The sequence below is a fragment of the Oreochromis niloticus genome, linkage group LG6, assembly GCF_001858045.2.
Source record: "Oreochromis niloticus isolate F11D_XX linkage group LG6, O_niloticus_UMD_NMBU, whole genome shotgun sequence".
Classification (NCBI taxonomy): domain Eukaryota; kingdom Metazoa; phylum Chordata; class Actinopteri; order Cichliformes; family Cichlidae; genus Oreochromis; species Oreochromis niloticus.
The window spans coordinates 10,562,423-10,575,043 of NC_031971.2; positions in this window are offsets into that span (position 1 = coordinate 10,562,423).

The following is a 12,621-nucleotide window of genomic DNA, read 5'->3' on the forward strand; positions in this document are numbered from 1 at the left end:
ACAGAGAGAAACAGACGAGTTAAACTCTAAGAAGATGAAGCGAATGAATGTTTTAGGAAAAGTAATGATAATGATATTAATTGTATGCTTTAGTGTGTCAATACAGGTGGATTTCTCTCAACCTGGAACCTTGAGTACAGCGTCAAAAGCATAGATTAATTGGGAAAGTGCGAGTGTGAGGATACAGGGTATAATTGGGTTGAAACTGAAGGCTGAACTCATGATTGTTTAGAGATGTCCGCCATGTCATAAACAAAAGAAGGCAAAATAATGACAGAAATGATTGACAACTATATTTGAACAGACAACACATACTCAAATTGTTATATGTGAAATTATTTTTGGAAAGGGTCAGAAGTGAGATAGTTTGAATTTAGAACTCAGTGATAAGATGCATGAATTAAACCTTATTGTAACAAACACTTGCAATGAAGAAAGCAGCTTACACTCAATTAATATGAACGCAAAGCCTTGATGCAATTTGTTTTGTTTTTGTTTGTTCGTTTTGTAAGTTTGGGAAACAAATTTGTGATCATACTTGTGGATCACAGTGACACATAATGATTAGGCATATGATTTGTTGATGCCTAGTTTTAGAGCTGTGAGTTATGAACTGTAAGCAATGCAAAGTTTTTCCCAACTTAGAAGTTTGGCACATGCCAGACAACTTTCTTATGTAGGCATTTTTCTTTCACAGTCACACATCAGGATTGAAAAGTGTGGACCCCAGCACACTTCTCCCTACTTTGCAAGATGGTGACGCACACTGCTGTATAAAGGAGCTAGGAAGTTAGATGAGGAAACAAAACCACGCGCTGACCTTCACAGCACCCCACAGGCTGGTTTCGTTAATATCTTTGTAGACGGTTCAGCGTCAAAAAGTAGCCTTGGGCGGAACTGTGTAGGTTATGCGGTAACCACAGTAGACACAATTTTAGAAGCAAAAGCACTAACTTCCTCACACTCTGCACAGAGCGCTGTTCTGTGCAGCTCTTCATGCTGATACACGTGCCTGTCACGTGTCTGTCACCTGCATGAGGGACAGGGCATACACATATACACTGACAGCCAATATGGCTTTGCAGCTGTACATCATTTTGCAAAAATTTGACAGAACGAAGGAAATGGTTAAAAGGTGGAGCACAGCTAGAAAATGATTTGATGACTTGTAATGGCAAACCAATACTACCAAACTCCCTACACATATCACCAGCATTATTGACACACACAATCATGTGTCAACAGGAGGGAGGAGTGGTAGATAAAATTTCGGAAATTTGTCGGAACATGCATGATTTGCCAAAAACATAATGCACATAATGCGCATAATGCACACCACCTCATCCTTTTCATACAATCCACATGGGTTTTATTGAGCTAAACGAATGCCAAGGCTCAGAATACGCTCTAGTGATCATAGACGTATTCTCAAAATGGCCTGAAATCTATCCAGTAACAAAAGCAGACACCATCTCAGTAGCAAAATGTTTGTGCAACCATTTCATTCCAACATATGGCATCCCCACTCTGATAAGATCAGACAATGGGACACATTTTGTTAATGAAGTAATCAGTAAGGTCTCTGAAGCACTAGGATTTAGCATCAAACACCCATGGACCACAAAGTGCCGGACTAGTGGAAAGAACTAACGGCACAATAAAACAGAGACTGAGAAAATGCATGGAAGAAACAGGGAGACCATGGCCTGAGTGTATAGGCCTAGTAAAAATGTGGATGAGACTGACACAAAGTTCTCAGAAACTCACACCTTTTGAAATCATTCACGGTAGACCATTTCCACTACCAATTACAAGTGAGCCTATAGATAAGTCAATAAGAGAAACTACACTAGCTGAATGGATGACTAAATTACTTGAAAATAAAGAGATTGTTCTAAACAACCAACTGCCAAGTGACATCTCTCCAGTATCTTGCAGGTTGAAACCAGGTGATTGGATCCTGATCAAAGTACTCCAAAGGAAAAATTGGAGTTCACCAAGGTGGGAAGGTCCTTATCAAGTGCTACTCACCACACCTACTGCCTGCAAAATAGCAGAAAGACCGTCTTGGATCCATCAAAGCCACTGCAAAAAAGTGAGTGACAACCTAAACGTTTAGACGCCGACACCCCTAACTCCTGGTGATCTATTGGTGGAGGGAGGGCTGATCGGGTATACCCCGCCTTCTTCTTCTTGCCGGTAGTCTACTCATCAGAGGTCACAGGTGTGTCTGGTCATCATGAAGACACTCGTCCTCCTAGTGGCTAATGTTGCACTCCTGGTGAGTTTATTAACACTCACCCGAAAGAAAGAAGATGAACAACACCACCTGCAGACAAGATGGACACATGACAACTCACATCTTCGTGACATGACACAAGACCACATTCATCCATGGATGAACAACGCATGGTATCGATATATACATGACAGCACACCCAGGAAAGACTGCTTTCCTGGGGCATATAGGAGCTATGTTTGCTCCTATATGCCCCCAACGACGCAGTACGCCACCTTGTACGCGAAGGCAATGGACATAATTCAGTCAAAGTGTGCCGCAAGCTACGCCAGCCTTGGGTATCAATTCTGGGGAATCGTGGTCAACCATGAGGAACCTCTCCAGATAGGACTACGAAATGGCACATGTGACGAATGGTTCTGGGTTGACCTGAAAGTGAAGCACAGAAGTAAGGCTAAATCATTCCCAGTCTTTCTTGAAAACAATGGGAATTTAAGCCACAGCCTATGCTACCGCCAAGAGAACGGATCCACGCCAATGGGAAACACCACCAACTGCAAAGCAGTACAGACACACGCTCCTGGAGGGCCAGTGAAGAGCAGCAACATCTCGAATAGCACCCATTGGGTGCAAGGAATGGCCTTGCGAGCCTATTTTATCCTTCCTGGGAATTGGACAAGTCAGTGCACTCCCATTTTCATATCTGACCACACTTTCAAGATAACCATGGATGCCACGTCAACATCAACGTCAACAACAAGGAAAAGACGAAGCACCCCAGACCTCAAGCAGCATGATTCCATATGGGGTTCCGATGTCCCAGAGGAATTTAAACTTTGGACTGACAGACAAAAAGTTACTCACGCACTCTTCCCATGGGTGGGGGTAGGAAAACACGCTTTAAGGATAGAGACCCTGAACTACCGCTTTGGACTTTTTCTGAATGCTTCATGTAAAATCGACGACGAACAGGATCAGGAAATTGACGCTCTGCGCATTGCAGTAATGCAACACAGGGTAGCATTGGACATGATTCTCGCCGAGAAAGGAGAAAGGTGTTGTTACGAAATCAGGTTCGCCCCAGTTCTTTGATTCGTCGAGGGATCCAGAAAACGGCACCGGAACTCAGTAGTCATTTTTACAAAATCTTTATTCATCTTCATTTAAGCATGCACTTCTAGAAGGGAAGACGAGGCCGGTGTCCCTCTGAAACAATCTTCACCCCTTTGTTAGTTCCACCCAGCTTTATAGGAGCGACCCCATCATAAATCCCCCACAATGTGCTGCAAACTCTGTGTCTGTGTCTATGTACACGAGCACATGAGTGCCTGTGTGTGCGCGTACCCGCGTGTCTATGTGAGTGCTCGTGAGTGACTGTGTGTGCATACCTGGTATGTGCGTGCACGTGAGTGAGTGTGCATGTGGATGTGTGAGTGTATCAGTTAAAACACTGTGGGTATGTGTCTCTTCCTAGGGGCCATAAATACCATCTCCCCTCCAGACCACAGTTACCAAGTTAAATGTTGAGACCCCCACACAGGTATCCTCTGGGGAATTTCCACTCAGCATTAACTCCTCTTTGTCTTACTTTCACAGTTCAACTGGGGAGGGTCTCCTAAGATCTACTCCTAAGTTCATGACACAGTCAGGCCTTTATTTATATCCAGGGCAGTGTCAGTGTCTCTACCATAATTCTACATTCTATCTTAACACATTTCTAAACTCTAAAACAAACTAAACATTCCTACATGTCTAAACTCTAAAATAAGCTAAACATTCCTACAAATCCCCCTTTTTATCTGCCCTATGGCAGATAAAACTACACTAAATCTTTTACCATAACGTTTTCATACTGTGACTCCCCATTTCCCAAAAGTGGTCTCCTGGTGTTGGACTTTGTATCAGATTCTTCCACTGCACGATTTATGAGTCTTACGAACAAGGCTCTGATACAAGGCACACAACGACACCCACACGTCGCTAATACTGCAGTAAAAACAGACAAAGAAACCATAATTGACATAATGAAACCTTTCCATTGCCCACAGACAGCGGTCATCCACCCTTCCAGCAGGTTATCCACTCCTGAATGCTCATACATCGTGGTGGACAACGTCTTTATGCCTTCCAGAGTTCGGGTCACAGAGCTGCCTGGAGCTGTGTTATTTAAAATAAAAGTACAATACATATCCCCAAACATCGCGCAAACGCCCCCTTTTTCTCCCAACAACATATCTAACGCCATCCGATTTTGTACTGCCATTAAAGATGTTGGAGCCAACTGCTCAGCAAGCCCTTCAACTGCGTCCCTGGTAAGGTTCGCCAGTCTCAGGACATTATAGTACACATAATTAATACGATCCACATTCTTATTTGGAGTTACTGGAAAGAATGCAGAAATAATTGGACAATTTTCAAATCCTCCAGCAATTTGGTCCGCTACCTTAAATTCATTTAGGCACACCCCTAGGAACCCCAATAGCATCTATATATGTTAGTGATCCTATTGTAAGGTCAAATGATCCTGGTGACTGTTTAACTGACACATGACGTCTGCACGTGGCTGTCAGTTGAGCGGTGCCGGGCTTAGCCAGCCGCACCCCCTTTTCTCCTACTAAAACGAGAGGTGCACCTAAACGTACCATGGCACAGAGACCAAAAGTCCCACTAGGAATTCTAACATACAATCTGTACCCACCATACTAATAATACAAACCAGCACGTGCCCACAGACCTATTTCAGTGCCGGTGCCTTTTGATACCTTTCCTCTGGCCAGGTACGTCACAGTGCACCAATCGGCATCAATCTCCCCGGCCTCATGCTCATGTCTGTCAGGGAAAGACACAGTAAAGTTAAAACATGTGTAGTTGGCTCTTCTCAGTGTGAAAAGACCAAGTACAGTGTCATTACCTATTGGTGAAAACAAACCTGCTACCCTAGTATAATTACCTTCAGAAGCCACTTCTCTGGTGAGTCTGAGCATGCCCTCAAATCCCCACTGGTCTTCGGGATATAAGGAGGCTGGTTCTGTGAAAAGACGTGGGCGGGCCGCTGCGCACGCCACACAATCTGAAACATTCTGTTCTCTAGCATTTTGGATGGGCCAGTCTGGCCACAGATTGCTTTCACGGTAGCCAGTGGCCATTGAAATGAGCTGTTTAGGTTTGAGTCTCGTATAATCTACCTCAAGTATTCGTGGGCCCGATTCTGAAAGTGACAATGGTGGGGGAGGTGTTAATTATTTCAGCCACATCAGGTACAAAATCTCTAAAATTAATTTTAACCAGACTGTATGGGTCCTTCCCTGAGACGGCTACTCCTATGAATAAGTACACCACGGATCGAGCGGGCCACACAGTGTCATGCCAACGATTCAGTGAGAGGGTCAACGGGGTCTGCCCAGCTGAGAAGTCCCGCTGAAACCCAAGCTTCTGTCACGTGGTGTCCTTGTACGGGCGCCACGTGCCAGAATACTCCACTATGGTAGACCAGTACTCACACGGGCCCTTCCAATAAGTGTGATAGGGGTAGCCAAGCTTCCGATTATTACACTCTATATCTACCATTGGATTGTAACCTACTCAGACATCATATCCCCGCCATGAACTGTTTAAACCTTTACATTTAATGACAGCACAAAGATCAAATGTATACGGGGTAGTGGACCCTTTAACGTTGTCCAACTCTATACCGCCATAATAATCAAAACACTCATCTGATTTACCTGTTTCACTACATTTGGTTCGCTTCGCCGTGGCCTGTGATGGTGGAGTCGCCGGAATGGATTCGGGTCTGTCTCTGGGCAATTCACTTATAAGAAAAAAATCACAGTTACAATAACAACAGTTATCACACCTAACACTACCGTTTCTCTCCAATTTCCCCTTAACCAGCCTAGAGAAGTTGACATGATGTAAATGCAGATGAAAGACATGTCTGTTTACATCTTTTCCCATGCAGAAGGCTTCTCTGCAGAGCATCAAATCATTTGTGCTGTTCACAGAATCACAATTCCATCGCTGGACTTCCTCTGCGCTGTCACTTTTGGAGCTTGGCACGCTCTCTCCATCCCTCGATTCTCACGTTCCAACGCTGCTGAAGATTTTAAGGCAGAGCACGTCGTACACCTTAGTTGTCTTCCTCAACGTCAACGTCGACACTGTTTCATTTTATTTAAAATTTTGCTGTGCAGATTCTCCTCATGACGATCTCCTGCACGATGTCTGCTGTGCTGAAGGTGATCTCTGATCCTCCTGAAGACTCTCTCCTGGCCTCAGCTCCCATCTTGTAGACGATCTCCTCAGTCACTCCTTCTCGTCATGGCACCTCACGACATCTACAGATTTAAAAATAACACTCCTCTCCCCACATGGCTTTCACCATGTGTCAACTTCCCAATGAGACATAGAATGTTGCACAGTCTCCCTAAAACAATCTCCAGGGTTTCCCACTTGGAGCAGCCATACTCCAACCTGTAACCCTGTGTAAAAACATCAGTCAGCAATTAAATGTTTAGCTTGTCTAACTCCCAGCTCCACCTGGAGCCTATATCCTGGAAGACAAACCTGTTAAATCAAACTTCACATTTTCAACTGACTATAGATCATAAGAATAATAAAGTATTCAGCATAAGAGACAAGCATCATGTGCAGGTTTTCTGAAATCATTAAATCACTATTATTGCCATAATTTGTCCCAAATCATGAATCATCCCAATTTATTCCACAATGTAATCGGTGACTTTCCTTAAGCAATGTCACTCCACTCATTTTATCACTATGAGCTCAGTAGTGGCCAGCTAATGAGCCCATATTCAACTATTCCATAAACACTGCATCTCTTATTTGTTTTCTCATGTCACTTGTCTGTTTTCTGCTGAATCCTCTACATGCACTCTTAGAAAAACAAACATTAACAAAACAGATGGACAATCCTGATGGTCAGGCACAGGTCGACAGGTTCCAGAGGTGCTGTAAGAGGTCATAAAGTTAAGCCTGCTGTAAAAGGAATGACACTGATTTCAACACAGGATGTTTCTCACATTATTTTCACTTCTCCCCTGTAATAGTCAACATTTTCCCAAGAACACAGTGTAATAGCATAATCAACATATAGCCTGTAAACACAGTTCCCTTCACTCATAAACCCAGTAATCCTGTAGTAGAAAGAACATTAACCATTAGTGTGTCCTGCTGTAACTCACATAATCAAACACATGATTAACTCTCTGCTGTAGAAAAGAAATGTAAATGTTAACGCTGCGCACAAGCCCATGAATAACACACCCCTGATAGATTGACAAACACAGAAAGTGGCATTTAAAAGGTTAAATCATCACGCAACCTAGGATGCTGCTGTCATCTTCCTGCTCCTGTAAAAGAAACACATAAATTCATCCACCCTTTTGCCCTGTCTAGGTAGAGGTTAACCTTGAGTAATGGTCAAGTCTTGTCAGCTATTGTCAGCTTTTACCAGTCAGTCAGTTTTTTCTCTCACTCATTCATTCATTCATTCTTTCTTTGCTGGTAGTGAAAATTATCGTCGCATTTTCATTTCCACCCACAGCAAAATGACGTCATTTCAAAAAGAAAAAGAAGAACTTTTAGATCGGATTATCTCGCTGAATCCTTTTTGGGCAGGGACTCTCATTTTCTAATTGTCCCAGATAAGTGGCTTTCTCCAGAGCCCATTGTAATTTTTGGAGAAACTCACTTGCAACGGTTTTCTCGACATGTTGTATAGTGCTTTTAATTCCCGTCGTGCGAATCTGTTTAAAGAAAAGAAATTCACAAACACAAGTCAGTGCACTGTTCAAAACAAAAAATAAAATAAAAATAACAAACAAAACTATCAAACAAAACTCCCAGTGCACTGTCCAAAAAAACAAAATAAAAATAAAAATAAAAATAACAGATCAACATGAAAAACAAAATTAAATAAAAATACAGAAGCCCGGTCTTAGGACTTGTCCCAGAATATTATTTTTCTAATGGGTGAAAACACACCAAATCTAAAACTTGGCGCCATGGTAAAACCTTCCCCATACATCAGAAACAAAAACAAAACAAAAAACAAAAAATCTGCTAGTTTTATTCATTTAAACTCTGGCTGCAGGATTCTGTTCACCCCTGTTATCATGTTCCCCAAAATAATACTAATTCAGTTGTCTATGTATCAGTTCTCAACCCACTCAATAAACCAGACAGGACGATGGTAACAGTATTACCTACTTAAAATTGTGTTTGATCCTATTGAGCTTCATTAGATGTGTGTCTGTTGAAAGATTTTATTATGTTTATGTTTAGAAGTACATTTTGTTTAAGGTTTTCTAGATGTGTTTGCTCTTTTTTACTAGAGAAGTTACGTTGTGCAAGCTTTGTGTGCATTCCAGAGCTCTCTGACTTTCACACACACATCCTGGGAGCATGAGAGAGGTTGTACCTTCTCTTACTGATTTATGGTATAGGAGGACACCTACTCTGTATCTGTTTTAGTCTAAGAGCCTTTTGTTTAGATGGACCGCTAGACTCCTGGCACCAGCTTTGGGGAGTCTTCATGGGGTCATATCTCGACCCCACACACACACACACACACACACACACACGGTATACGTCATATGTTAATGAACCTATGCATATTCATGTAACCACAATAAAAGAGCAGTGTTACGGGACAGCGGACAAGAGCAACTGGGGTCAAGCGAAGGAACGGCGCCTGTCCAGTTCTCTCCCGTGCACGTTAATTTGTAAAACCTGTCTGAGTGTCATTTATTCCAATCTGAGTTGAATTACAGGAAAACTCCTAACATTTCTTGGTCCTCCGAGCCGGATCAATTTAACACTTTTGTGTGATCCTACGGGAAAACCTCATCGAGTCCTGACGTCGTGAGAAGCCCGCGCTGAAGTCTGTCGACAGCTCCTGTCTAGGTACAGGATAAAAGACCAGAAACGTGAATTCGGGTTCTGGCCGGCGTTTTTAGAAGTGGTCCACGACGGTGGGGGTCGATGAGGCGGACCTGAGAGACCGGCAGTGAATCAGCAACCAGGTGAATATTGACACTCTGAGACACGTTGCGTAAAACCGTGTAAGCTCGCCCAGAGAGGCTGGTAGCATGTAAAAGCTCGCCTGAAGAAGGCTGGTAGCATTTTAAAATAAAGATAGAGCTCGTCTGGGACTGGTAGCTCCCCCATAGTGGGTAAAGTCAGCGCGCGCATAAAGGTATTTATTGTCTTATTTTTGTGATGATGGAATAAGTTGATTTTACAGCACAATAAGGAGGCTGAACTATTCCATTAATTTGTTTACTGTTGGTCACCCAAGTACTGGTGAAGAGAGAAAAAGGTCGTGTTTTATCACATAAAGATGACACCGCTTTCAAGAATAGCTTGAAAGTAGAAGGCCGTGTCAACTACCTCTCTCGATTCTCGTGCCAGAGAAGGTGCCGCAGTTGTGTAGTTCTAAAAGGATTAAAATGGGTAACGAAGCTTCAAAATTCACGGCTGACGAGCAGTGGTTAGAGAAAAAATGTCCAGGCTCCGGACAAATTAGTGCATGTAGTTGGAGAAATCAAGAGAAAAAAACTAAATGTCCCACATGGGAGGGAAAATGTAGCCCCTCCGCATTGACCAAATTAAAAGAAACCCTCCAAGTAGAAATAAATACTGAAAAGAATCCAAAAAAGAAAACAAAACGTAATTGTCTCCCATTGTGAGAGCGGTGATTCTGCAGGTCACCAGCCAGTGTAAAAAAAAATAAATAAATAAATAAAAAAAAAAAGAGAGAGTAAGAAGGAGAAAAATCTACATTGTAGATGAGAAATATACATAGGGAAAAAGGTTTTGAGTTTATCAGCCAAGAACAACTACAATCTCATTTTCTACTTTTAAGAAAGGAGAGTTCACAAAAAATAGAGAGAGAGTTCTGTGTGTCGGTTAAGCAATGAGAACAATGATCAAAATGTCTCAGTGTGTCACTTGCAGGTGAGGAGCAGACCCGGATCAATTTCCCATATGCAGCAGTCGGAAGGAAATTATAGTTTAACATCATTGGGAACATTCGGGCCAAGTTTTTGGCTAACTTATTTACAGTGCCATGTGTCCCTCATCCTCACAAGTGAGCTCTCACTCCTCCCTGAAGACAAAGAATGCAGTTCCAAAGAGCAATAACATGGCAGATAAGAGGCAGCAGCAAAGTCCTGAGCAAAGAGTCCCAGCAAGCAGCAGCAGTGTGGACAAACAGCATCAGAGAAGAAGAGTAAACCATCATCCTGACTGACTGGATGAATGACACTGTTTCCAACAAGCTGCAACTTCACTGTGCTTGTGAAAAGGACTTTTGAGGAGAACTGAGGAGACTGTTGGAGTTTGACATTTGCCACCTTTGGAGAAAATTGCAATAAGAGACAGTGGAACACAGGACAAAGCTGAAGAAGAACTGCCGGCTGTTGGACTGTTGAAGTGGGAGAGGACAACAGAGTGAGAGTAAGTAAGGACACAGAGGAAAGCTGTTGTTTAATGTGGGAAATCAAAATTTGGGTTAGCAAATCTGGGGAAAAGAAAACTGACTGCTTAAGTGGAAAGTTGTGAAGGAGTCTGAAACACTGCGAAAAGAAACATATACAAAATCACACACACAAGCAGAACATGCATTAACCCTACTAACACAAACAAAAGAGAGCTCATGAAGATTAGACAGCATCTTAAGCATGTGAGTCTGTTCATCATCTTGTCCAAGTCACCTCGTGTGATGAAAAGAAAAAAATCAGTGGACTCATAGCACATTAGTTAAAAAATGATCAAATAATATGAGAGAAGTGTGTAGGAAAGGCAGCTTTAAGAACATGCCCTGCTGGAGATTCAGCTCCACAGACATCGATTAAACCTGCCTAATAACACAAACACACATGCAATGAAAATCAGCTTGCTATCTCTCATCAGTGTTAAAATAGAGTCAATTTAGCAGACACTTGTTATCAAATGCTGAATTTATCCAATGCTGACAGTTAACTCTCTAGGTTGCAGGACAACAGTTTAATTTTGTGGGAAAAAACAGGATTCTGGTTTGACCAACCAGTGATCAGACAATAAATTTAGTTGTTAATATAGTAAATTGGGAGATGCTTTCTGCTTGACTGATGCAGCACAAGTAATTTATTGTATGACGGAAATTCTATTTTGTGATAATAGTTTGAACATTGTTAAGGTTCAAAAGTTGGAGAAAAGGAGTACGGAGGGCTCACAAGCAAATAACAACTCTGGTCCAGAAGATGTGATCAAAGCAAAGATTTATTGATAACACGCGTGGAGTCCGAAGCTGGACAAAGTCAGCAATCGAACTGAACTCACAATGATTAGACAAAGGTTTTATATGGGTACAACAACAAAGCCCCCTCTTTTGCAAAAATAGACAAAGTACAGCTTACGTCCCTTAAACCACAAAATGTTCCGTGAACTTTAACATAGTTTAAAGAACATTACGTCTCATCTCCATCCCGGTGTCGCCCCATGAGCGCCTCCTTATCTCCCCGTAGATCAGGTGCACTTCCTGTAAGCATCTGACAATCTGCCGGCACAATTTGCAATTGCAGCAAAAACACATCTTCACTTCTTACCTACCAAAATAGATCTATTATGGTGTGTATGTGTGTGTGTGAGTGTGTGTGTGTATGTGGGTGCCTGCTGTGTAGGCTATGTATGTGTCATGACCTCGTCTGCACGCCAGCTCACCTCACACCTCTCGTCTTAGCCAGACATAAGGCCTGTGCACATACACAGCTGAACTCTGTGTGATTTCTAGGCTAAATGTCACACTCAAACCATGAAGGAAACTTACTCAAACTGAACATAACTGAAACTTAAGACTTACTCAAAAGGATATAAGGTGTAAATGATAAAAACTTAAATCTTAACTCTAAAGAATATAAGTAATAAAAGATAAAAAATCACTCCAGGCGTATGTCATGTAAGCAGGTGTGTTGCCATTCCTTTCAGAGCTCCTGTCCTCCTCACCGTGTATTGGCTGATCCTTAACGCCTGCCAAGAGTTTCTGACCTTCACTTGACCAGGAGCCACAGCTCTTTAATAAGCTCAAATGCAATCATGTGTAAAAGATTAAAATCATTTTCATAACAAAAGTTCTCTCTTCTCAGATCTACCAATATGTTTGCTCGTCTCTACTACAGTTCAATCATTGAAAATTACACTGATCAGCATACTTTGTGGAAATTACAGATTACATCATGGCAAAAGCATTTTTCAGACCCCTCAACATGCATTTCTGTTGTCCTGTCAACTTGGTGAGTTAACAGCGGATATGCAAATTAGTTGATGGTTCTTAGATTAAGTAAAGGTGGCTGAATTCTAGCACGAGTGAATGGGATGTG